The sequence below is a fragment of the Echeneis naucrates genome, chromosome 2 (genome assembly GCF_900963305.1).
Source record: "Echeneis naucrates chromosome 2, fEcheNa1.1, whole genome shotgun sequence".
Classification (NCBI taxonomy): domain Eukaryota; kingdom Metazoa; phylum Chordata; class Actinopteri; order Carangiformes; family Echeneidae; genus Echeneis; species Echeneis naucrates.
The window spans coordinates 7,877,378-7,903,660 of NC_042512.1; the positions used below are offsets into that span (position 1 = coordinate 7,877,378).

General features: G+C 42.0%; 1 protein-coding gene, 1 long non-coding RNA gene, 14 other non-coding genes and 1 pseudogene across 16 annotated transcripts in view; 9 read left to right on the plus strand and 8 right to left on the minus strand.

Moving 5' to 3' along the window:
- The window catches only part of LOC115057552 (NLR family CARD domain-containing protein 3-like), a 61,918-nt gene that overhangs the window by 16,688 nt on the left and 18,947 nt on the right, over positions 1 to 26,283 (minus strand). The window lies entirely within an intron of this gene.
- Positions 1,153 to 1,225, plus strand: trnaf-gaa (transfer RNA phenylalanine (anticodon GAA)). Its single transcript has one exon. It is a non-coding gene; the product is annotated as a tRNA-Phe (tRNA).
- On the minus strand, positions 2,138 to 2,219 carry trnas-aga (transfer RNA serine (anticodon AGA)). Its single transcript has one exon. It is a non-coding gene; the product is annotated as a tRNA-Ser (tRNA).
- On the plus strand, positions 6,262 to 6,435 carry LOC115058297 (uncharacterized; annotated as a pseudogene).
- trnac-gca (transfer RNA cysteine (anticodon GCA)) lies at positions 7,707 to 7,778 on the minus strand. Its single transcript has one exon. It is a non-coding gene; the product is annotated as a tRNA-Cys (tRNA).
- trnap-ugg (transfer RNA proline (anticodon UGG)) lies at positions 8,297 to 8,368 on the minus strand. Its single transcript has one exon. It is a non-coding gene; the product is annotated as a tRNA-Pro (tRNA).
- On the plus strand, positions 9,308 to 9,380 carry trnak-cuu (transfer RNA lysine (anticodon CUU)). Its single transcript has one exon. It is a non-coding gene; the product is annotated as a tRNA-Lys (tRNA).
- trnag-ucc (transfer RNA glycine (anticodon UCC)) lies at positions 10,989 to 11,060 on the plus strand. Its single transcript has one exon. It is a non-coding gene; the product is annotated as a tRNA-Gly (tRNA).
- On the minus strand, positions 12,501 to 12,572 carry trnae-cuc (transfer RNA glutamic acid (anticodon CUC)). Its single transcript has one exon. It is a non-coding gene; the product is annotated as a tRNA-Glu (tRNA).
- trnaq-cug (transfer RNA glutamine (anticodon CUG)) lies at positions 13,825 to 13,896 on the minus strand. The gene has a single exon. It is a non-coding gene; the product is annotated as a tRNA-Gln (tRNA).
- On the minus strand, positions 14,592 to 14,673 carry trnas-gcu (transfer RNA serine (anticodon GCU)). Its single transcript has one exon. It is a non-coding gene; the product is annotated as a tRNA-Ser (tRNA).
- trnal-cag (transfer RNA leucine (anticodon CAG)) lies at positions 14,813 to 14,895 on the plus strand. The gene has a single exon. It is a non-coding gene; the product is annotated as a tRNA-Leu (tRNA).
- trnal-uag (transfer RNA leucine (anticodon UAG)) lies at positions 17,587 to 17,668 on the plus strand. The gene has a single exon. It is a non-coding gene; the product is annotated as a tRNA-Leu (tRNA).
- trnat-cgu (transfer RNA threonine (anticodon CGU)) lies at positions 20,828 to 20,901 on the plus strand. The gene has a single exon. It is a non-coding gene; the product is annotated as a tRNA-Thr (tRNA).
- On the plus strand, positions 21,823 to 21,896 carry trnan-guu (transfer RNA asparagine (anticodon GUU)). The gene has a single exon. It is a non-coding gene; the product is annotated as a tRNA-Asn (tRNA).
- trnad-guc (transfer RNA aspartic acid (anticodon GUC)) lies at positions 22,386 to 22,457 on the plus strand. Its single transcript has one exon. It is a non-coding gene; the product is annotated as a tRNA-Asp (tRNA).
- Positions 23,659 to 25,226, minus strand: LOC115055467 (uncharacterized). Its single transcript, XR_003841689.1, has 3 exons — positions 25,194 to 25,226; positions 24,795 to 24,936; positions 23,659 to 24,477 (listed from the first exon to the last, which is right to left on the minus strand). It is a non-coding gene; the product is annotated as an uncharacterized LOC115055467 (long non-coding RNA).

Below are 26,283 nucleotides of genomic sequence, written 5' to 3' on the forward strand. Positions count from 1 at the left end.
TTACAAGACAGACTCTACTCTCAGACTCTCTTTGAAAATCTGAGTATCCGGTTCCAGAACAGCTGATCTTAGTTGGTTCATGTTCACGTTGAGTTGCACGTGTGCACAACCTCTATAAAAAGCCATCATCAATGGAGATCCAGTTATTTCAACACAGTGGAGTTGGAGGTCTGAAAGCAGGCCCATGGAGAGGATGAGTACGTTTCACCGAAAATGTAACAGCTGCAGTAGCAAAGGAGAAACAGCATGAGAAGAAATTACTACCTGAGTCAACGTATAAGTTTGGATGTACTCTTCGATTGATTTTACATTTAACTTTAAGAGATCGTAGTTTACAGTTATAAATATAAATGGGGATAAAATCAGATTTTAATTTCATTTCAAAACTCTCGAGTGGTGAATGCACAACTTCCTGAACTTGTTTTCAGAATTGCTCCTTTTCTTTCAGCTCACTTCTAAAATTAATTTTATTTTACATTTTCTTGCTGAAGATAAAGCAGAGAGGAGGCTTCATCCGACAATTTGCATGCAGTCATATGTGTAGAGTGGACCAAAGGAGGTTGTTTCCATTTTCAAAGGACAGAGTGGCAGTTTTTCTTTCAGGACTCTCAGTGTTCCATTGGTAAGACTCAGGTTCCACCAAGACTTGAACTCGGATAGCTGGATTCTGAGTCCAGAGTGCTGACCATTACACCATGTAACCAGGGAGGTGTGTGTGTTCATGCAGATATGAAAGGAATTTTAGTCTTTTAAAAGTGTGGGCGGTCAAAAGTTGACCAAAATACCTTTGTCCCCAAACACACCTTACAGCAGTAGAGGTGAAAGAAAAAGGACATCTTTTTGCCACTCTCCGCTCCAAACATTTGGACACAGCTTTCCATCTGAGCTGCAGAAAGAACAAGAACAGTAACCACACAAGCATTTCAAAATAAAAGCCAATTTAGATTATTATTTTATTTCTCCACTTCTCCAAAGTCCCACAATGAAGGTGGTTATTAATATTTTTTGTTTTCATTGAGGGGAAGTTAAAACAGACCAGGAACACTAAATAATGGGCGGGGGGTGAAAACAACAGGAGGGTTAAAGAGCAGTGTTAATGGGCAAAAACAAGCAGAACTGTCGCAGAACATCCAGCAGAAACGGAGCCATCCAGCCGAAATAGCTCAGTTGGGAGAGCGTTAGACTGAAGATCTAAAGGTCCCTGGTTCAATCCTGAGTTTCGGCATCGGAGGTGGTACCTGAGTTAGGTTCAAACTCTGTTTTTTTTTTTTTTTAACCTACATTTCCAATATTCTCCCTCCTCTTTCAACCACACCATGAAATATTGTGAGGGTGGATGCGTCACGCTGACTGGTTGTGTGTCCAAAAGGCTGTCAAAGGCGCCTTTTGGACACACAAGAACACAACACACAACATTGAAATGAACCTGTTTAAGTTGGAGAACCTTTCCTTAGTTCTTATTCTATACAAATGTGTGTGGTGTGGCCGAGCGGTCCAAGGCGCTGGATTTAGGCTCCAGTCTCTTCAGAGGCGTAGGTTTGAATCCCGCCAACAGCCCAAGCTGTGCATAATGTGATATGATCTTACATCCAGTCACCTCCACCTTCATCCTGTCATGTTGAGTTTCTAAAGTGGGGACTGAGCTGAAGATACAGATAAAACAATCAAAATTGGCTTTCTTTTTGAAATGCTTCCATGGTTGTTCTTGTTTTTTCTGTAGCAAAAAGTTAAGTCATTGTTTTAAGAAACAATGCCTGGTATAAAAGGTGTTCATGGAGAAGACAGAATCTGTGATGTGTTACACTAAGTGACTTTAACTCCATAATTAAAAAACAAAGCTCAGGGATTGTCTTTGAAAGGACCCAGCTGCTGAAACCCGGGATTGAAACAGGGACCTTTAAATCTTCAATCTAACGCTCTCCCAAATGAGCTATTTCAGCACAGCAAACAGTAGAAATGACTTCTCATTATTGCTTCGATGACCTGGAAGTGGAACTAAAGGTGTGTCCCTATCACCGGCCTTGATAATGATAACTGAGCACCAGTGAGTGCTCTCCTCCTCTTAGATGATTCCTAAAAACAGCACTCAGCTGTGTCTCTCCCCAAATGGGAAACTTGGTCCATAAAAGGAAGTAAACATTGTTGGCAGGATTTGAACCTGCGCGGGGAAACCCCAATGGATTTCTAGTCCATCGCCTTAACCACTCGGCCACAACAACACATCTTCATTTTTATCATTTAATATGTTTTGCTGTGTTTGAACTCCTTAACGCTTTGAGCTACAGAAAGAACAGGAGCTGTCGCACCACACAAGCATTTCAAAATAAAAGCCGATTTAGATTATTTTATTTGTATCTTTAGCTCAGATGTAGGCAAAACACAACACTGTCGTCAAGAAGGATCTTTTCCACTTCGGTGACTCAAAGTGACGGTGGCCACTGGAGAATCCAGCACCTTGGACCGCTCAGCTACACAACCACATACAGCTGCTAGCTTCACTGCACTAATGCCACATGTCTCACGTTTTGTGTCTCCTCAAAGCTGCGTCCAAACGTTAGGAGGAGAGAGTACCAGAAAGATGTCCTTGAAGCATCATGGACACACAACCAGTCAGCGTGCAGCATCCAACCTCACAAACTCTCAAACTATATTTCATGGTTCTGGTGAAACCAAAGTCGAGGAAAAGGACAGCACAACTGTGCGAACATCAGCATGTCGTGTTCATGGAACAAACGCTGGCTTCAGGTTTGTAGACAGATTAAATCTGTTCTCCAAAGAATGGAAAAATGATGAGACAGGCAACAGGCAATGTGTTGCACTGATGGTGAGAGTTGAATAGCAGCCTCGTCAAACCAACTGACTACAGAGGTGATGCCCCCTTGTTGCGAAAATCAGGGATTGACTTCAAATATCCAAAATTAACTGAAAAACGGCTCTGCTGTCACAATAAACACATCAAAACTGAAACAATTAAACTGTATAGTGTGAGCACATATTCATGGGTGTCACAATATACTTGATGTCCTCACGTATGAATGAACGTTTCACTGATGCAGATTTTTTTTTTGACATTCCTTTGGTTCCTGTTTTCTGCTCAAGTGATATTTTTATGAGCTCTCTTCGGTACCAGAGCATCCCTGTGACCTTACTGTGACCTGTGGATCTCATTTCTGCCAGCCAGAGTCTGTTATGAATGATAAAATCTGAAAACATTCATGGAATACATAGAAAACAGCATCACAGAGTGACAAATATTGTTATAACTTTATAGCAAAGTATGTCACAATAAGTAGAAAATATGTTGATAGACCGACAGCATAGGTCTCACTTTGAGCGATGATTTAGAAAATAATGCTCAATGCTCATTTTCACAAAACTACAATGGATCACCGTTTAGTTCTGATAAATGACTTTGATAAAGTGAGTAACTTACAGGTTTAATCCATTTTCAGTTTATATTATTTTCATATCACAGCATATTTTAGGCATAATACAACAAATTGTCACATAATTTCTGATTGCAAATAAAAAAAACAAAAAACAAAAACACATGTTTCTATAAAGATGAATTAGCAGAACAAAAGTCAACAATATTTATGCGTTTTATTGAAATTCTTTGACAAAACCTTTTTTTCTGGTATATATGTCAGTGACTCAAACACAACTGAGTGAGGACAAAAAACAACAAAGCAAAAGTAAAAACAAATTACCAAACATGTTACAGTTTGCCTTTGGTCAACCAGCAAAGATCCTGCAGTCACCTGCTTCGGTCTTTCTCTTCTTAACATTTGTCACAACCAAACGGTTTCCCCTCTGTATGGGCCTCCATGTGAAATTTCAGGTTTCGCCTTAGTTTAAATTTTTTGCCACAAATATCACAGCTGAAGGGTCTCTCTTCTGTGTGGACTACCATGTGTGATTTAAGGATTTTCTGTAGTTTAAACCTTTTCCCACAAACATCACAGCTGAAGGGTCTCTCTCCTGTGTGGACTACCATGTGTGATTTAAGGGTGTTCTGTAGTTTAAACCTTTTCCCACAAACATCACAGCTGAAGGGTCTCTCTCCTGTGTGGACTACCATGTGTGATTTAAGGGCGTTCTGTAGTTTAAACCTTTTCCCACAAACATCACAGCTGAAGGGTCTCTCTCCTGTGTGGACTACCATGTGTGATTTAAGGGTGTTCTGTAGTTTAAACCTTTTCCCACAAACATCACAGCTGAAGGGTCTCTCTCCTGTGTGGACTACCATGTGTGATTTAAGGGTGTTCTGTAGTTTAAACCTTTTCCCACAAACATCACAGCTGAAGGGTCTCTCTCCTGTGTGGATTAACATGTGTTCTTTAAGGGCGTTCTGTAGTTTAAACCTTTTCCCACAAACATCACAGCTGAAGGGTCTCTCTCCTGTGTGGACTACCATGTGTGATTTAAGGGCGTTCTGTAGTTTAAACCTTTTCCCACAAACATCACAGCTGAAGGGTCTCTCTCCTGTGTGGACTACCATGTGTTCTTTAAGGATTTTCTGTCGTTTAAACCTTTTCCCACAAACATCACAGCTGAAGGGTTTCTCTTCTGTGTGGACTACCATGTGTGCTTTAAGGATATTCTGTAGTTTAAACCTTTTCCCACAAACATCACAGGTGAAGGGTCTCTCTTCTGAGTGAACTACCATGTGAAACCTAAGATTGGCCTTCTGCAAAAAATTTTTCCCACAAACATCACAGCAGAACAGTCTCTCTCCTGTGTGGACTACACTGTGAATCTTCAGATCCCACTTTTTTTTAAACGTTTCCCCACACTCAGAGCAGCTGATGGGTTTTTCATTGCTGTCACATTTTCTAACATTTGCATCACCTTCATGTATTTTCACATCTGACTGGGCCACTCTGGTTTCATGATAATCTTCACTGATTTCAGTATCAGAGGAGTCTGAGACCTCTTCCTCTGGATCTGGATCTGGTTGAAGAGGACTCTGTGGATCACAGCTCCTGGCCGGTTCATTCATCTCTTCATCCTCACTCTTCACCTGAAACGGCCTCACAGGGTTCCTGGTCTCCTCCAGTCCTGGTACCTGGTCCTCCTCCTGTTCCTGTTTAAGGACTGGACTCTCTGAATCCTCCGGATCCGGACTGGAGGTGAACTCAGCAGGAACCTCTTTTTTCACCATCAACTGCTGAACATCTGGAAGAAACAATTCAATAATGAATCCTCTTTATTAGCTACAATATGAACACAGTTATTCCTCCAGCTGCTTCATTCTACATCTGCCAAATACAGTCCTCAGCCTTTCTCACTCATAAAAACAACCGACCCGTTTTGTGGATCAGGACTCGGGGCTGCAGCAGCTCCAGCTGGCTCCTCTGCCGGTCGATCTCCTGCCTGAAGCCCGAAGCCTCCTCCTCATATCCGGCTACCATTCTGTCCACGGCCGCTAAGATCTCCCGGCAGGTGGCGGCGAGTCTGTCGGTGACAAAACCCCGCAGGACTTCTGCTGTAGACATTTTAGCTCCTTCACTTTCCAGCTGAGGGACTAAAGACCGTCAGTCCCGTTGGTGTGGAGCAGCTCCGGTCACTTCCGGTTTGGCTGCGTCATTAATGTGGCCGAGTGGAAACAAAGACCTGTGAGAAAAGTTCTTCCTCCTGCTTCGTGCTTTTCCCGATCAATCCACAATTGAGTGAAGAAATAAGATCAGCCAGAACATCATGACACTGACAGCTGGAGTCAAACATATACACCATCTGACTAAAGGTGTATTATTATTTAAATTATTATTATTATTATTTAAATTTCATCAATCCTCTCACACTGTTTTTCACACACATGGGTTTTACTTTTCAGAAGTGGGGTCCGTTTCACAAAGCAGGTTCAACAGATTCTGAGTCTGGCCCTGAACTCTGAGTTTTCCGTCCCAGAACAGCAGATTTGATTTAGCTTGATCAACTCGGAGTAGTTTCACCCGGAGTTAAGTGCGTGCACCAAAACTCTAAAAAGACAGCATCAATGGAGCCCCGATTCGAAGCAGATGTTTCATTCTGTGAGTATTGTGACATCAGCGGACCACCGAGCTACAGGGACTGCTGGACGCTGTGAAGACCAGAGTCTAGAGTCCAGGACCTCGCGGAACGTTAACTTGCCAAGGAAGTGCATATTCGAGGGCAGCTTCTATTTGCTCATTCTAAAGTTAACTATAGTAAAGACTAAGTTTTAAAAAATTTAAAGTTTTTGATGTTTGCATAGAAATTAGTGCATTAGAATAGGATCTAACAACTTATTCATGTGTTACATATGCTGCATGAAACTTAATATCTGATACGTCCCCTACCCGGGGACCATATATTAAATAGATTTTTGGAACAGGGAGATGGAATAGGGGCTTGCTCCGTCCACTCCACGCATCGACCTGGTATTGCAGTATCTCCAGGAACGGTGCACTCCCTCTGTGTGTTCAATACAAGTCCTGTTCAGCTCAACATCACCTTAAACACATGATGTTGTCTTCATGTGTGTAACGCTGAGTGTACAGAGTGTTCATGTTCAGTTTATGGTTTTAGAATCAGTGATGCATTCATGTAGAAACATCAGTTTAATGTTGCTGATTTCATCAGGTTATATTCTGCTGATCAGACTGAATCAATAAAGTTTAGCTTCAACACGTCATCGTTTAAATGTTGGTTGTATTTTGCATTTGTCAGCTGAATCCAGAGAGTGACTGAAATGATGAAGTAAATCCAGGAAAGGAAAAACATTTGGCTCTGAATCTCAATGTAGATTTGAACAAAGAGCTCCAGCTGAAGAAAACAATGCTGTCTGTTTCCAGATGATGAAGAACTCAGTTCTCAGTTGATGCTCAGTTATCTCCATCTAGTGGACAGATGGTAGAAGTTGATTCCTGAAAAGAGGAAGTGACTTTTCCTCAGATCAAACTGTTGAAGGAGAACGAGCAGCTTCTTCCTCACTGACTCACTCAACTTCTGTCTCCTGGGTTTGGATTTGAGCCTCTTTCTCAGGAGCACACACAGAAAAAATAAGATTTTCTATTCCAACAATATTCGTGATGTCCTCGCGTATGACTGAATGTTTTACAAATGAGGCAGCAGCTACTCTTCCTGGGGTCCAAATGAAAATGCACATCTGCAGTCAAACAGGTTCAGGTAGACGCAGAGTCCTACATTAAAACAAACCACTTTACCATCAACCTCAACTGCATTTTTTGTAAACACTTGTTCTTATTATTAATGTTAAGACCCAGAAAGCAGCATATTTGATTGATAACCTGATCACAGATCAATAATCAGCTATTGGAAGACGCTCTGAAACTTTCTTCTGCAGTCAGAACTCATCCACCTTCAGACTGGACATCTTCTGACTGTAGAACTGGAGCTTTTTATACATCTCACTGCAGCACAATAAAGTCCTCTGTGAGTATTGTGTGTCCCACAGTGTACATGACATCTGAGCAGCAATACTTCCACCTGCTGGAGATTTATTGTTACTACAGCTGTAAAATAAATCTATCAGAACATGAACTCAGTCTGTAGAATTCAGAAGATTGATGACACACTTTGTCCTGCTGTTATTGAATCAAATCCTACTTTAGGTTTTCTATATATTAAACTAATGAGCACTGTTGGGGCTCAAACAGAAAAAGACAAAGGCAAGATTTTTCTTTTTGCTTGCGTATGAAAACATGTAGTTTCATGGTGGTGGCAGGGGGCACCCAGATTTGAACTGGGGACCTCTTGATCTGCAGTCAAATGCTCTACCACTGAGCTACACCCCCCATAGACACACACAGCCCATCACTGCAGATCAGCAGGTCTGACTGAACTACACCCGTTTCACTGCAATAATGCCACATGTCTCACATTGTCTAACTTCTCAAAGTTGTGACTTTGGATGAAAGATACACTGTTACATGGATCAAAGACAGCAGCTCTTCAGACTCACACATCATTCAAACCTTCAAGGAAGTGACACACTACGTTTGTCTTTGGAGCTTCATTAACAGAGTGCACTCTATTGTGGAGGTCATGAGAAAAAAATGGGAGGAGTCTTTGATCTCTGTGATGTCATTAGAACCTTTGTGACATCACAGAATCAGCATCTCCTTTGATGGTTACTGATGGAACAGGAAAAGGACAGACCCTGATATAATCTTGTGAACCCACAAGCTTGCCTTTTGTCTTTGTGCATTTACATCAGACTTTCCTTCCTTAATTGTAGATACCTAACATTCTGCCTAATACTATACTTACAGTAGTTGAATAGGGGTGCAGGTTATTGGACACATGATGTGAAGGGCTCGTCCGGGATTTGAATCCAGGACCTCTCGCACCCAAAGCGAGAATCATACCCCTAGACCAACGAGCCCTTGACATGCATGTGAGCTGGATCGATGCCCACATTCGTCACAAATCCATGACTGTGGTGTTATTAGCACCACGCTCTAACTTGATGAAGATTTGATACAACCATTTTGTGGACTGAACTTCCATCAAAGGCTTGCAGAGAAACAACACGGTAAAGCAAAGCACAAAACTGTCCTGAGGATCTATCCCACATCGGTAACTCAAAGTGATGGTGGCCATTGGTGCAACTTAAAGTCTTGTAGAGAATGTGGGCATCGACCCCACTACCTCTCACATGCTAAGCGAGCGCTCTACCATTTGAGCTAATTCCCCTGTATTGGCATGCTAGCATGCAAGCTAAGCTTTGGGAAAAGGCCCTTTAACAACCTCTGAGTTCACCATCAACAGGTTTCAAAGATATTTAGAAATCATTCACGATGGCCTTAAAGGCAGATATTTAGGATAACTCTAGCTGGAATAGCAGGCTGCAACAGGAAAATATCTGCATGTCTCTGTCTCTTGATGGGCTAATTTTTTAGCAAATTTTTTGGCTATTGTTGCAGCTTTCAAACCCCCGCAGTGCTTCACTCTCGGTGGAGTTCCTGCTCATCACGAGTAATGGAACTCTGTTGCTTTGGTTGAAGACAGATGGATGGATGCAGACAAGGTAAGTTCCATTACTGTGAATAATGTAGAGAAAGGACTGACCTTCCTCTGGCAAAAGCTAAACTGCAAGGGCCGTGAATCGAACCCGGGTCAGCTGCTTGGAAGGCAGCTATGCTTACCAATATACCACCATTGCAGGTGAAGGTGCAAAATCACAGTCCTTTTTTAATGAAACTGTTTATGGGAACTCATGTGGCTGGATTTATGACCGAACATGAGCAACGTAGACAACGGCTTTTATTTTGAAATGATTTTTTGCAATTTTTTTTTTGGAGGATGTTTCGTGTCTCTAGCAGCCCGGCTAGCTCAGTCGGTAGAGCATGAGACTCTTAATCTCAGGGTCGTGGGTTCGAGCCCCACGTTGGGCGATAAGCAGTTTTTTTTTTTTTTTTAAGACCCAAAGTTACATTTCCAATATTCTTCCTCAGCTTTCAACCACACCACAACCACATGAAATATTGTGAGGTTGAATGCTGCACGCTGACTGGTTGTGTGTCCAAATGGCTTCAAAGACATCTTTCTGCCATTCACTCCTCCAAACCTTTGGACACAGCTTTGAGCTGTCTCACAGGTGTCATTATTTCAGTGAAGATGTATGTATGGATGTATTCCCCCTGAATCCTGCGATTCACAGCTTCCACCAAATGGAGCCAAATAAGACACAAAACTTATTGTGATGTGAGTCTGAAGAGCTGCTGCCTTTGATACGTCACCTGATGATGTCATCTGATGATGTCACAGTACTCACAGAATGAAAGTCTTTCCTTTGAAGCTGCTTTGAAGAATTTCCAAAATCACATGTGATTCAGATGTAAACACAAAGGCTGCCTCACTGTCACCATTCAGAGCAGCTGAGAAGCTTATTGATCATTCATTGATTATTAATGATCAGCTCAGAACCAAACAGTGTATCTGAAGCACAGGAAAGAGTTCTGCTCTCCAAAATTCTGATCCCTCAATTACCACTCCACAGCAGCCTGTGACGTGGCTCTCCTGACAATGTGCTTCATTATCAGCCGGGGATTGAACCCGAGGCCTCATACATGCAAAGCATGCGCTCTACCACTGAGCTACATCCCCTGGATGGTGTGCTAGCTTTAGCAGTTTTAGCAGCTTTAGCTCTGCTGCAATAATGCTGCCTTTAATAGAAGTTTAGGAACATTTAATTAAAGAATATATTTTGATGAATGGAATGGAATGGATGGAAATTTGGTGACCGACAGCTTTTCACAGAAGACAAACTTTGGTAAGAGTCATAACAGCGTGTGACATGTTCCAGCCAACACTGCTCATTGATTGGCTAATGAACACTCCCCACATACTGATCAACACACCCACCAGCAGACACATCAATCAGCAGCCATGATCACTGTGATCATGCCAACGGACCAGTTTCTCTGCAGTCTGTCTCTGAAAACACATCTGTGTCTGTCACTTATTGATACAAATACACACTGAGGCAATAGCCTACCCACTCGTGATGTTACCAACCTGTGATATTAATGATACCCTACAGTATGCAGATCTACATGATCCTTGCAACAAACATTGTTTGCTGTTCATCATGTCATTTCCTCTGATGACACCTGAACCAAATTCTTGCTGAGACAAAACAGGTAACTAAATAAGTGACAGTCTGTTATACTCCAGTCTGTATTATATTACAGACTACAAACTGCTGTCACCTCAGGACACCATCAGCAGACCCTCAGCTGCATCCTTGTGGTTCCATGGTGTGACGCTTAGCAAGGAAGAAATATTGTCTCTTTTGGAATTGGCATTTGGAATTTTTTTCACCTCTAGTGGCCTCCACCAGAGGATGAAAGAAGGAAAGACATATCTGAGGCCTCTGTTGAGGGATGATGAGTTTCCTTTGATTCATTTAAAGTGTGGATAATGTTCGGTCATAAATCCAGCCATGTGAGTTCCCATAACCTGTTTCATTAAAAAAGGACTGTGAGTTTGCACCTTCACATGCAATGGTGGTATAGTGGTGAGCATAGCTGCCTTCCAAGCAGTTGACCCGGGTTCGATTCCCGGCCATTGCAGTTTGCCTTTTGCCAGAGGAAGGTCAGTCTTTTCTCTACATTATTCACAGTCATGGCACTTTGTCTGCATCCATCCAAAGGGAAGCAACATAAAGCCAGAGTGTTCAGGCAACCACAATTACTCAACCACAAAAGCTCAAAAATTTGCTGAAAAATTAGCCCATCAACGTGAGTACGCAAAGATTTCCTGATTAGATTGCACAGAGGCTCAAAATTTGCATGACTTCACATGTGTCTTTCATGAGACATTTTCCAGCTAAAGGTCATGTCTCATAATGTAAAGGAACATTCAGTGTGTGTGTACTGTTATTGTGTATGGAGCTCTGACTGTTGCCAAACGTGCAGGTGACCTAAATTCAGCAGGACAGGCAGCATTATCAATGGCCACTGCCTCATCATAGTCCTTGTAGTAGAAGAGTAGCTGCTTCCTCAGTGACAGCTAACATGGATCCTAACAAGTGATAAACAATAAACGGACATTTCCAATTGTCATCAAAATGTATTCTTTCATGAAATGTTCCTAAACTTCTATTAAAGGCAGAATTATTGCAGCAGGCAGCACTCTATGGTGGCGTTCATGAGAAAAAGTGGGAGGAGTCTTTGATCTCTGTGATGTCATTAGAACCTTTGTGACATCACAGAATCAGCATCTCCTTTGATGGTTACTGATGGAACAGGAAAAGGTCAGATCCTGATATAATCTTGTGAATCCACAAGTATGCCTTTCTTTGTTTGTGTACCAACAGCCTGAGCTCTGGTTCTGACTTTGTTTTGATGAACCTCATTATTTACACACAGCACATTCAGGACATTAATGTAATTAATTTATTTTATGCTAAAGAAACTTTGATAAGAGTCATGATGGTCAGCCACGTATGTTGGGGGTATTTTCAGATCCAAAATACATCCCTGTACATCAGAGTGGTGCTGTGGCTTAGTTGGTCAAAGAGCCTTGTTGCTCAGTTCAGATGCTGTAGAAACAAACTGCTTTTGGGTTTTCATCAGCTATAGGTTACAATGATCAATATTATAGATATGACAGACAGTTCTCAATGTCTTCCTGTTAATCAGTGCTGCTGAAAAAGTCATGTCTCATGATGGGACATCCAGTATGTATATGTAGCAGTATGTATAAATAGCAGAGGACGGTTTCGATCCATCGACCTCTGGGTTATGGGCCCAGCACGCTTCCGCTGCGCCACTCTGCTCAGGGTGTTCTGGTCGCAGTCTCCTCTGGAGATTAGTGTAATTTTTAACCACCACATCCACTTTCTGTCAAAGTGGATGTGATCATCTGGGAAAGATTTTGTGTTTGTCGAAGCACACTTCAGTAATTATAGAAAAGGCTGCTTTAACAACATCAACAGGTTTCAAAGTTATCTCGAGAGAGTTCAAAATAATTCAATTTTTCAATCACCTGTATTTTTCAGTAAAAACACTTTCCCTGACCGGGAATCGAACCCGGGCCGCGGCGGTGAGAGCGCCGAATCCTAGCCACTAGACCACCAGGGAAAGACGCTGCCTCGATGCGGCCTTGTATAGTTCCAAACATCATCTCCACGGTGTTGGAAATTACTGAAATTACTGCTCCATATTATCCTGCTTACTCACTCAACCAAATTACTGACTAAACTCCTGCAGAAGAAGTTACATGAGGTTATCTCAACAACCTGAAACTTCAATAAAGAGGCACTGCTGGGAAGTTGAATGCTGGCACGCTGTGTTGCGCTTTGTTGAGCTAAAGATACAAATAAAATAATCTAAATTAGCTTTATTTTCAAATGCTTGTGTGGTGCGACTGCTCTTGTTCTTTCTGATCACTGGATATCTGATCACTGGATTCAAAGTCCAGAGTGCTAACCATTACACCATGGAACCACAGGACTGTTAGCTGATCATGATCATGTCATTGATGGAGCCAAACCGTCTCCACTTCTTATATGGTGAATGTGTGCTTCTGTGTTTTTTTTCTTTTGCAAGAAAATGTAAAATGTTTACTTCTTCTACGATACAGATACAGATACAGACGTTTTAGAGAACAACTGCAGAGATGACTTTCTGCTTAGTTGAGGTGATGAGGAGGAACTCCACTGAGAGCGAAGCACTGCTGGGGTATGAATGCAGGATGTCCTGTTTACAAGACAGACTCTACTCTCAGACTCTCTTTGAAAATCTGAGTATCCAGTTCCAGAACAGCTGATCTTAGTTGGTTCATGTTCATGTTGAGTTGCACGTGTGCACAACCTCTATAAAAAGCCATCATCAATGGAGATCCAGTTATTTCAACCCAGTGGAGTTGGAGGTCTTAAAGCAGGCCCATGGAGAGGATGAGCACGTTTCACCGAAAATGTAACAGCTGCAGCAGCAAAGGAGAAACAGCATGAGAAGAAATTACTACCCGAGTCAACGTATAAGTTTGGATGTACTCTTAAATTGATTTTACATTTAACTTTAAGAGATAGTAGTTTACAGTTATAAATATAAATGGGGATAAAATCAGATTTTCATTTCATTTCAAAACTCTCGAGTGGTGAATGCAAAACTTCCTGAACTTGTTTTCAGAATTGCTCCTTTTCTTTCAGCTCACTTCTAAAATTAATTTTATTTGACATTTTCTTGCTGAAGATAAAGCAGAGAGGAGGCTTCATCAGACAATTTGCATGCATTCATACGTGTAGAGTGGACAAAAGGAGGTAGTTTCCATTTTCGAAGGACAGAGTGGCAATGTTTTGACAGGACTCTCAGCGTTTCATTGGTTAGATTCAAGGTCCACTGAGACTTGAATTCAGATCACTGGATTCAGAGTCCAGCGTGCTAACCATTACACCATGGATCCATGCAGGCATGAGTATGTGTTCATGCAGATGAGAAAGGAATTTTAGTCTTTTAAAAGTGTGGGCGGTCAAAAGTCGACCAAAATACCAGTCTCTCCTGGAGGCGTGGGTTCAAATCCCACTTCTGACAGAAACCACTTTCATTTCACCTCTACTGCAGCAAGGTGTGTTTTTTGAGGACAAAGTTGTTTTGGTCTATTCTTGACCGCCCAAACTTTTAAAAGACCAAAATTCCTTTGACATGTCGAAATATTGCTACTCAGTCCTTCGAAAATATGTTCACACCAAATAACACACACCTGCCAAATGGGAGGCCTGGGTTCAATTCCCAACCGATGCAAAGGAACCAATTGCCAACGTCCAACATATGTAAAAATTGTCATGTTCACCTCACACACTGAAGGTCTCTGGATAGAAGCTGTTAGGAAACAACTTTATTCTCCTTGTTTATCCACAGAGGAAGTGAAGTCACACACCACATGATGTTTCTCTTTCCTTTCCTCCCTACATTACCTCGTCTGTGCAAGTATTCTATGCTGCTTTTCGATTTGGGTTAGGGAAAACATGGAGAATGTCATTTATCACAGTATGATCAAAAAAGTGGCTCAGCTCTAACCAGCTGACGTTGAGGATAATTCTGACTGGATAGATAATTTTAGGTGGAATAGCAGGCTGCAACTTTGACTAAAGCAACCACCGACGAGGATGGGATTCGAACCCACGCGTGCAGAGCACAATGGGTTAGCAGTCCATCGCCTTAACCACTCGGCCACCTCGTCATGTTTGATTGTTTCAATGGCAGATATTTATTAATTGTAGCTGAAATAGCAGGCTGCAACAGGACAAGTTCTGCATGTCGCTGTCTCTTGATGGGCTAATTTTTCAACAAATTTTTCGGCTCATTTGCTAGCTTTCGTTGTCAGAATGGCCGAGTGGTCTAAGGCGCTGCGTTCAGGTCGCAGTCTCCCCTGGAGGCGTGGGTTCAAATCCCACTTCTGACAGAAAGTGCTTTTCTTTCACCTCTACTGCAGCAAGGTGTGTTTGTGATGTCACAAAGGTTCTAACGACATCAAAGAGATCAAAGACTCCTCCCACTTTTTTGTCATGACCTCCACAGTAGAGTGCACTCTGTTAATGAAGCTCAAAAGGCAATCATGGTCCTGCCAGATACCTTTGAGTTCTGCCGACAGAAGCAACAACAAAACTGGAACTATTTGGACGGAACCTGGTTTGTCTGTATTACTTCCAAGGTAGGTTTGGAGGTCACCATCTGCTCAACACAGCAGGCTCACAACTGACTGCTGTTTCTCTAGTCCAGAGACTGCAAGCAAAAGCTGTAACACAGGAAGTGATGGCAGCACCATGATTGCCTTTTGAGCCTCATTAACAGTGAGCACTCTATGGTGGAGGTCATGAGAAAAAATGGGAGGAGCCTTTGATCTCTGTGATGTCATTAAAACCTTTGTGACATCACAGAATCAGCATCTCCTTTGCTGGACAAGCCCAGCTGTTGCCTTGCAGTCGTCAGGAGAGCTAACCCTTATGATATGGAGCTGTGTGAGGTTGGCTGGTTGTGTTATTTGTAGTGTCTTGTAAAGTGAAGCAACAGTAACTTTGTGGCTCATGCTGTGCTGCGGAGAAGGGAAATTGGTGTTTTAGCTGTCGCAGGAGCTGCCTTGCATTGATCTCCCACGCGACACAGATGGATACGTCACACTCTCACGTTCGCTTCAAATGAATGAGTGCATGCAGTTTCTGTATGCTCTACCGACTGAGCTACTCAGCCTTCTGATTGGTGTATAATTGGACGAGCCCTCTTCTTAACAGAAGATTTTAGATAAGAACCTACTTATCACCCAATGTGGGGCTCGAACCCACAACCCTGAGATTTAGAGTCTCATGCTCTACTGACTGAGCTGGGCGGGCTGCTAGAACTGCTAGAACCAAAAAATACAGAGTGTTATATGTATTTCATGGGCAGAGTGTCTAATCTCATACATACGTATTGTCAGGAATTTGTTTGAGTGAAGAAGCAGGAGCAGTTGAGCAGTACGATTCATTATAAATGCTGGAGATGCCAGAGATTGAACACGGGGCCTCATACATGCAAAGCATGCGCGCTACCACTGAGCTACATCCCCTGTGTGGCTGATCACAGGGCTTCTAAGATACTGTGACAGGTGAAGGTTCATTCTGATGGAATGAACTGTTTTGACACACGCTGCATGAATGTGACACAGAGCTCATGTTTAAAGTATTTTTCTTCAGTACTGTTATTGTGTATGGAGCTCTGACTGTTGCCAAACGTGCAGGTGACCTAAATTCAGCAGGACAGGCAGCATTATCAATGGCCACTGCCTCATCATAGTCCTTGTAGTAGAAGAGTAGCTGCTTCCTCAGTGACAGCTAACAAGTGATAAACAATAAACAGACATTTCCAATTGTCATCAAAATGTATTCTTTCATGAAATGTTCCTAAACTTCTATTAAAGGCAGCATTATTGCAGCAGTCAGCACTCTATGGTGGAGGTCATGAGAAAAAGAGGGAGGAGTCTTTGATCTCTGTGATGTCATTAGAACCTTTGTGACATCACAGAATCAGCATCTCCTTTGATGGTTACTGATGGAACAGGAAAAGGTCAGATCCTGATATAATCTTGTGAATCCACAAGTATGCCTTTCTTTGTTTGTGTACCAACAGCCTGAGCTCTGGTTCTGACTTTGTTTTGATGAACCTCATTATTTACACACAGCACATTCAGGACATTAATGTGACAGTTTATTATATGATAAAGAAACTTTGGTAAGAGTCATGATGGTCCGCCACGTATATTGGGGGTATTTTCAGATCCAAAATACATCCCTGTACATCAGTGTGGTGCTGTGGCTTAGTTGGTCAAAGCGCCGGTCTAGTTCAAATCCCCGCAGTGCCTCATTGATGAAGTTTAAGGTTGTTGAGTTAAACTCATGTAACTTCCTCAGCATAAGTTCCATTAAAAAGAAAAATAATAAAAATAATAAAACTCCAGAGGACACTGTGACCTCAATGCAGCGACCAGAGTGGCGCAGCGGAAGTGTGCTGGTCCCATAACCCAGAGGTCGATGGGTAGAAACCATCCTCTGCTATTTATACACACTACATGAGATTTTCAGCAGCACTGATTAACAGGAAAACATGGAGAATGTTGTCTGTCAAATCTATAATATTGATCGTTGTAACCTACAGCTGATGAAAACCCAAAAATAGTTTGTTTCTACAACATCTGACTTTAGCAACAAGGAACTGCTGGGATTTAAACACAGGCTGCTTTAACCAGCCAACATACACAACCTTTATCTGCACTGAAATCATTCAGCCGGTTACCGGCTCAAGTCCACAGCACTCTACTCAGCTGTTTTTGTTGGATAGTATCTGGTTTGGTTTCACCTCTTCCACAAAACTTTGGAGAAGGTGTGTGTCCGGGTTCCCAGGGATGTTCTGTGGGAATATAGAACCATCCCATCACTATACACCAAGATACAAAGAAGCTGGACTTGAGAGTTTGTGAGGTTGGATGCTACACGCTGATTGTTTGTGTGTCCAGGACGTTTCAAGGACATCTTTCTGCCATTCTCTGCTCCAAACATTTCGATGCAACTTTCAGGGGTCAGAAACATGTGGCATTATTGCAGGCAAGGTAGGCAGGACATGTGGTAGTGTGGCCGAGCGGTCCAAGGCGCTGGATTTAGGCTCCAGTCTCTTCAGAGGCGTGGGTTCGAGTCCCACCACTGCCAAGCTTTGCACTCTACAGTATATTCTTGAAGTGTTTCTGACCATTGCTGCGCATGGTTGTTAAGGCGATGGAGTAGAAATCCTTTGGGGTTTCCCCGCGCAGATTCGAATCAGATGGTTCCTCTTTTCATCTGCTGCAGCAGCTCAGAGCCTCTGTGGTTTGGGAAAGGTCCAAAGAAGATGTAGATCAGTGGTAGACGTTCATCAAAAAAAAAGGCAACTCAAAGCAGAAACACTGCTCAGGCTAAAGACCAGACCAAGGATGGCGTAGCAACATTTCTACATGTTGATATCTGTTATATCTATAACATCTAACATTAGGCGGAAGGCACTGCTGGGATTTGAACGCAGGATCTCCTGTTTACGAGACAGGCGCTTTGACCAGAGAAGCCACAGCACCACTCTGAAGTACATGTATATACAGAGGATCTGTCAATGGAAGTGTAATGTGTATACTGCAGCTGAGGTTGATGGTAAAACAAACAGAGAATGAAGTTCTCTAATGTTTTGGCCTCTTTTTTTAACTCACCTCAAAACTTCACAATGAAGTTACAGTCTAGTACCACTCGGCCACCTCGTCATGTTTTTTGAAGATGTGGTCTGACCATGGTCTGGTCTTGAGACTGAGCAGTGGTTCTGCCTTGAGTGGCCTTTTGTTTTGGTGAACGTCTACCACTGAGCTACAGCCGAACACGCTGACTGATTGCGCCACAGAGAAATGCAGAACTTTTCCTGTTGCAGCCTGCTATTCCAGCTAGAATTATCCTAAATATCTGCCTTTAAGGCCATCGTGAATGATTTCTAAATATCTTTGAAACCTGTTGATGGTGAACTCAGAGGTTGTTAAAGGAGCCTTTTTAAAGGGTCTAGCATGCCAGTATAGGGGAATTAGCTCAAATGGTAGAGCGCTCGCTTAGCATGTGAGAGGTAGTGGGATCGATGTCCACATTCTCCACAAGACTTTAGCTTACCTGAGCACTGACTTGGCTGTTGAATTCACTAAGTGCTACTTGTTGAGGCAGTGCTGACTGACAAAGGCAACAGCAGGTTTGGTGGGAGCCATAACTGCCACCACAAAGTGAAAGTCGCAATTAATTACGCAACCTCAACGTTTACTTGAGTTTTGAATTTAATAGTGTTATTTCTTGGTGCTGTGTTTCCTACCAAACACAACAAGTCATGGAATTGATGTCTTCTTAGACGTTAGATGACTTCAATTACAGAATCTATTGAGTCACTCCAATCAGAGACACTGATGAATTCTTTGTCTTTCGTTCTGGTATTTCTATACATATATTATAAATATCATATATATATATATATTATAATATAATGTATATTATTATATTATAAATATAATATATTAAATAATTGCAGAGAGAGAGATGACCTGGCAGTGGTGGGATTTCAACCCATGCCAAGAGACTGGAGCCTGAATACAGCACACCTGTGTCACCTGTGAGAAAGCTCAAAGCTGTGTCCAAAGGTTTGGAGGAGTTCATGGCAAAAAGATGTCTTTGAAGCCATTTGGACACACAAGCAGTCAGCGTGCAGCATTCAACCTCACAATATTTCATGGTGTGGTTGAAAGAGGAGGCAGAATATTGGAAATGTAGGTCAAAACAAGCAGGTCATAAAAAGTAATTTGGCAAGAGTTATGGGGTACTTCGGGTGAGGTCAACTCTGACTGAGAGCGAAGCTCTGCTGGGGTTTGAATGCAGAATGTCCTGTTTACAAGACAGACAGTTTAAGCAGCTCAGCATCAGTACTGCCAGTTTGTGTCTGTATCGTAGAGGAAGAAAACACAAAGGTCTGTCACAAAGGTTCTAATGACATCAAAGAGATCAAAGACTCCTCCCACTTTTTTCTCATGACCTCCACAGTACAGTGCACTCTGTTAATGAAGCTCCAAAGACAATCATGGTCCTGCCAGATAACTTTGAGTTCTGCAGACAGAAGAAAGAACCAAACTGGGCCAGGAGCCACATGTTTGTTGGATCAGGCATCCTGAAATGTCTGTCTTTTGTGCAGTCAGGATGTCCAAGCAATCTCAGACTGTCCCTGTTTTACCAGCAGCTCCACAAGTGAATTGGTCTTTTTTTGTTATAGATATAACAGACACAGCTTTAGTTAATAATGAGAATTTAGTGTTATAGTGGACCATTTCACTGCACTGGACCATTTTTGCAGAATCAACAACTAATAACTCCACAACGAGACTGTGTGACGTCACTGGAGATCAAAGGCATTTCCTGCCTTTCATTGATGCCCCACGCGACACAGATGGATACGTCACACTCTCACGTTCGCTTCAAATGAATGAGTGCATGCAGTTTCTGTAGTGTAGTGACCATCATGACTCTTAACAAAGTTTGTCTCCTGTTAAAAAAGGGCAATGACCACATTTCAATCTGCTCAACAGCAGGGTACAACTCAGACAGACTAAAGCCAACAGGACTTAGTTTTCAGGAAGGAAAACAAAAGTAAGACAAAACTTAAACTGCAATGGCCGGGAATCAAACCCTGGTCAACTGCTTGGAAGGCAGCTATGCTTACCACTATACCACCATTGCATGTCAGGGAAGAACACGTTTTTCTATAATAGCTCATTAACCAGAGTGACACAAGTAAACAAAATGGCCACACTCCCAGAGGACTTCGTTGTAGCTTTCTTCCGGTCTACTTCCGGGAATGTGGCCTTGTGTAGTTTCAAACATCACCTCCACGGGTGAAAATGACAGGAGGGTTAAAAAGCAGTGTTAATGGGCAAAAACAAGCAGAACTGTCACAGAACTCCTTTGATGGTTACTGATGGAACAGGAAAAGGTCAGATCCTGATATAATCTTGTGAATCCACAAGTATGTCTTTCTTTGTTTGTGTACCAACAGCCTGAGCTCTGGAACATTTAATTAAAGAATACATTTTGATGACAATTGGAAATGCCTGTTTATTGTTTATCACTTGTTAGGATCCCCGTTAGCTGTCACTGAGGCAGCAGCTACTCTTCCTGGGGTCCAAATGAAAATGCATATCTGCAGTCAAACAGGTTCAGGTAGACGCAGAGTCTGACATTAAAACAAACCACAACAACAACCTCAACTGTAGTATACACATTACACTTCCATCACCAGATCCTCTGTATATACATGTACTTCAGAGTGGTGCTGTGGCTTAGCTGGTCAAAGCACCTGTCTCGTAAACAGGAGATCCTGGGTTCAAATCCCAGCAGTGCCTCCTTCATAATGTAAGATGTAGTAGATAGACACTTACACATGGGAAGCGCATGTTCTACCACTGAGCTACATCCCCTGCATAATCTGGCAGCATTAGCTAACCAGATAGCTTCTGAGCTCATTCAACACTGATCTTTCTGATGAAGCCTTTTGGATGAGATGAGGACATTGATGATGCTGCTGAATTTAGGTCACCTGCACTTATGTCAACAGTCAGAGCTCCATACACAATAAGAGTACTGAAGAAAAAAACTTTAAACATGAGCTCTGTGCCACATTCATGCAGCTTGTGTAGAAACAGTTCATTCCATCAGAACGAACCTTCACCTGTTAAGGTAACAGTTTGGTAACAGTTGAGGAGGAAACTATCCAGGCTGGAAAATGTTGAGTCACGGGAGCTTTCCTGCGTGTGGGTGTTGTGGCTGAGTGGTTAATGTGATGGAGTAGAAATCCCTGTGCATGTTCAAGTCCTACCAGCAACAGTTAGTTTTTTTTCATGGACCAAGTTTCCCATTTGGGGAGAGATGAAGCATGTTTGAGAATCTCTGTAATCTGCACAGCCTTAAAATATAACACAGCTGAGTGCTGTTGTTAGGACTCATCTAAGAGGAGGAGAGCACTCACTGGTGCTCAGTTATCATTATCAAGGCCGGTGATAGGGACACACCTTTAGTTCCACTTCCAGGTCATGGAAGCAATAATGAGAAGTCATTTCCACTGTGTGCTGTGCTGAAATAGCTCATTTGGGGGAGCGAACAAAAGGACCCACAACAGCTGCTGAAACCCAGGATTGAAACAGGGACCTTTAAATCTTTAATGTAACGCTCTCCAAAACAGGCAGGATCTCTGTGAGACACAAAAGGAGCAACATTTATGATAATTATAGCTGGAACAGCAGGCTGTAACAGGAACTGGTCAACTTGTCTCTGTGGCGCAATCGGTCAGCGCGTTCGGCTGTTAACTGAAAGGATGGTGGTTCGAGCCCACCCAGGGACGATCTTTGTTTAATTCACTGGTATTATAGTTCACACATGGAAGAACGGAGGGTTTTTAAGTTGATGCTCAGTTATCTCCATCTAGTGGACAGATGGTAGAAGTTGATTCCTGAAAAGAGGAAGTGACTTTTCCTCAGATCAAACTGTTGAAGGAGAACGAGCAGCTTCTTCCTCACTGACTCACTCAACCTCTGTCTCCTGGGTTTGGATTTAGGTCTGGGTCTGGGTCTGGGTCTAAGACCAGGTGGGCCTGCTCAGAGTCTCTGTGTTGGATGTGAGCTGCTGAAATCTCTGAACACCATGACACAGATAATATCAGTCTGATGTGTCATCTGTAATCCAGATGTTGTCAGCAACAAACAGATGTTCCTGACAGAAGCTGTGCTGATGATGATTCTGGATAGAAACCGGGAGGAAATAACTTTATTCTCCTTTAGTTTTTCCACGGAGGAAGTGAAGTTACAAACCACGTGATGTTTCTCTGTCCAGCTCCTCGTTAGTATAGTGGACAGTATCTCCGCCTGTCACGCGGAAGACCGGGGTTCGATTCCCCGACGGGGAGAGCACGTATGTTTTTCTTTAATAGCTCAGTGACAGAAGTTAACTCTCTCTGGTCAGCGGCGTCCCGCTCGCAGACAGCAGTTTTATTTTGAAAACCAACCGGATTCTCTTGGTTTTAGAAAGCCCAACTTCCTGCCTGTCTCATGTAAAGACAGAACAGCAGATCTGAGTTAGTTAGATCAACTCGGAAACTACGGTGGCTGGTAAGTGCAAAACAAAATTACTAAGTGCGAAACACTTTTACAAAGCGTGAAACAAATGTACATGTTGGGAAACATTTTTATCTTTTATTCAACAAAATTACATAATAAAAACACTCTTACCACAGACAAAATAAATGTATATTTTAAAAAAACAAATTTACAAGTGGCAGAACACTTGTGCAAATCCCGAAACAAATTTCCAAACGACAGAATCTTCCGGAAGGGGAATGTACCAAATGCCGGAAGTGATCCAGAAGAAGATTGACTGTGAACTCAGAAAGTTTGTATCGGTTTGTGTGGCGGGAAAACTTTGCGGAGTGAAAGTTTATGGCAGCATGGAGTAAATGATGTTTTGGCCGTTTTGTGGAAACAACTTGATCCAATTTACGCGGTTGTGTTTTCCGTGCGGACGATCTGTAGAATGTTTAACGTTGATGAACGGACCAGACGGAAGGAGCACGCGCACAGGAGACATCTAATAAACAGCCGGAAAATGCTAAACAAGCTAAGTGTAGCATCGCGCTAACTAGCTGAAAACTTTTTGTTTTCACAGTCAATCTTCTTCTGGATCACTTCCGGCATTTGGTACATTCCCCTTCCGGAAGATTCTGTCGTTCGGAAATTTATTTCGAGACTTGTATAAGTGTTCTACCATTTGTAAATTTGTTTTCTAAAATGTACATTTGTTTTGTCCGTGGTAAAAGTGTTTCATGTAATATTGTTGAACAAAATGTAAAAATGTTTCCCAACATGTAAATTAGTTTGACGCTTTGTAAAATCTTTTCGCACTTTGTATTTTTGTTTTGTACTTATCGGCCACCGTACCATTCTGATGTAAAACTGATGGAACGAGTTAAAGAGGATTTTTCGACTCCTCTCCACTCCAGCTGTGAACATTCAGTCCAATACACATCCATCATAAAGTCAGAAACAGCAGAAATGAGTACGAGGTTTAAACTGTCAAATTTCAGAAAGTGGACAAGATTTTTAAAAGTTGAACACAAGTTTAATAGTTGAAGGTTTTGTGAACATTTTAGAGTTTGAATGGAGTCTCTAGTTGAAAGTACGCGGAAGGAGATCAAAGATGAAAAAGCATGAAGAGCGTTTGAAGATTTGTCCCATTCATTAAAAATGTAAAAAATAAATAAACCTTCAAAAAGTTAATTATAAAAAAATGTAAAAGTGTAAAGACTGAAAAGTCTCAGCAATCATGTCCTGAATTAGCTGAACATTTTGATATCAGTATGCTGTCGATGGCAGCCTGCTGTTGATCTGACTGAACAATAACTGGTCCTGTTTTGGACCTTTACTTTTCCTTTAAAAACGGCTACCAACAGTAAACACACATTTTAACATAAAAATGTTAGAAAATAAATCCCAGGGCCCGAAGTACTGTGGGATCAGGCGGAGACCTCTGTTCTTAAATACTTAAGAAAAGAGACTTTAGAGCAAATCTTTGCATGTTAATATCCGTCCATCTTCAGTCTTTGTGTCTTTGGCTTCATCTTAATGAGAGCTCTCTGGAAACACATGGATCCAGCTGACAGAGAGCAGCAATCAGAAATGAGCTGGCTTCTCTTCCCTTTCTTCTCACTGAGTCGATCACATCTCTGGCTTTATCTGCTCTGGATTTTGTTCTGGCTGACTGCATTTCTTCATCACTGAAAACACCACGCTCAAGCAGTTTATCCAGAAGCTGGTTGAGAACAGAGTCAGACACTCTCTGAATGAATTCTGTCCGAGCGAGAAGAAGCCTCTCTTCTGCCTGAAGGCTGTCGTCAGCTGGGAGGCTGCTTTGTTCAGTTCCCCTATTTGGACCTAACATGAAACCAGATGAAAGACTTGTTTAATAATCACCAATAACAACCAGCACTTTAAAACACTGATCTAACATCAGATTTCAGATGACATATCGATGACTGACATGTTTTTATTTTAACGCAAACAAGATTGTTGGGATCTTTGCTAAAACTTTGTGCAACAGTGATGATTGTGTAGCTTTATTTGATGTCACATGACATCTGTCAAATAAACGTAGCACTGTGATTTAAACTGGTTGGTTTTTGGTCTTTAGACTTTATTTAGTCTGAGTCACTTCTTCATATATTTTATGTAGAGGAAGATGAAACCTTTACTTTGTAGAGGGACTCTGCGTTTCCACACTTCTGTTCCTTCTTCATCTTTGACCATCACAGTCAGTGTCTCTGTGTTTGGAGTCAGGAAGACCTCAAATGTTGGAAAGAAATTTGGCCCATAATTTGAGTAAAACTCAGCAAACTGCAAAAGAGAAGACAAAACAGAGGAACAAAATGTGACAAAACTACTAAATCCACTAGCTGTTCTACGGGAGTGATTCCATAGCAAGTGACTAGATGAAGCTAACTAGTCGGCATGCTAACATCAACACAACAGATAGTGAATAGAAATAAGACCAAAACAAGAATGTTTTCAAACAGTGACACAGCTCTCAGAGGAATAGAAGGACATTTTTATGGTTTTGATATCTGTTAGAACTGTATGGAGGTTTGACTCACCTCAGGCTGTATTTCAAAGTCGTCTGGATCAGAGCGGACAATGTACCTTTGGTCAACTATCAGTTTGCAGGCAGAAGAGATCTTGATGTAAACAGCATCATCTTGTTGGGCAGTAACCTTCAGCAACAGGACATTATAGTGTTAGTGCCGAAAGACTAAAGTTCATTTTGGAAAACACACAAAAAGATCCTGATCTAAAGCTCCATTCTGTGCTGCTTGATTAAATTTGACTCATTAAGCTGCTGTTTACGACATCTGCTGAACTAGCAGGCAGAAGTTAACAGAAGACATTTAAAGGTTCACAGTTCAGATGTTGAGCATTAATATGTTTGATGAAGTTTGATTGTTAAAGTGAATGACACAAAGCTTTACCTCAGACAAAGGGAGGTTGCTTGGCATGAGAAACACATCCAGTATTTGAATGTCTCTGGCCGGAGGTCGGAGGAACAGCAGAAGTTGGCCACAAATAGGTTTCTTGTTGTTCAATAACCTCTGTAGCATCTCTCCCAACCAGACGAGGCCAAAGGCAGAGAGATGAGACACTTTGACAATCACATGAGTGTCTGTGATCTCCAGAGGTTTGAGGAAGCTCATTCCATCATCAGTGATGTGGACGACAGACAGCAGACCTTCAGAGGGCAGAGCTGGGAAACAGAGACACAGTCTGTAAAATGATAGTGATGGTCTTATTCTATATCCAGGACAGGAAGAGCTGTGTGTCTTTGTGATGTTCAAGCCTTCGTTAGTTTCCCAACATCCAAACTATTCTTCTTGATGAACCATCTGAGTGATATCACACATCAGACAACATCAACTTGCTATTGAAATATCTCATCCTTTGATCTATATGTTAGAAATGTCTTTCTTTTCCAGCATTTTATCAAAGGAAAACTTTCATTGCTTTATTAATTATTAAACTCTTCAGAGTGCCTTAGTCAGGTATGTTGAGTCAGTGGACTGTGACTGTAACATTGTCAGGCTGAGATTGAAGTTCAAAATAAAACTAACTCTGATAAAGTCTGAATGGGAAGTGTGTCATCACAGCAGGGCTGTTAGAACAGATAACAGGACTGTGGGCTTTTAATCATCG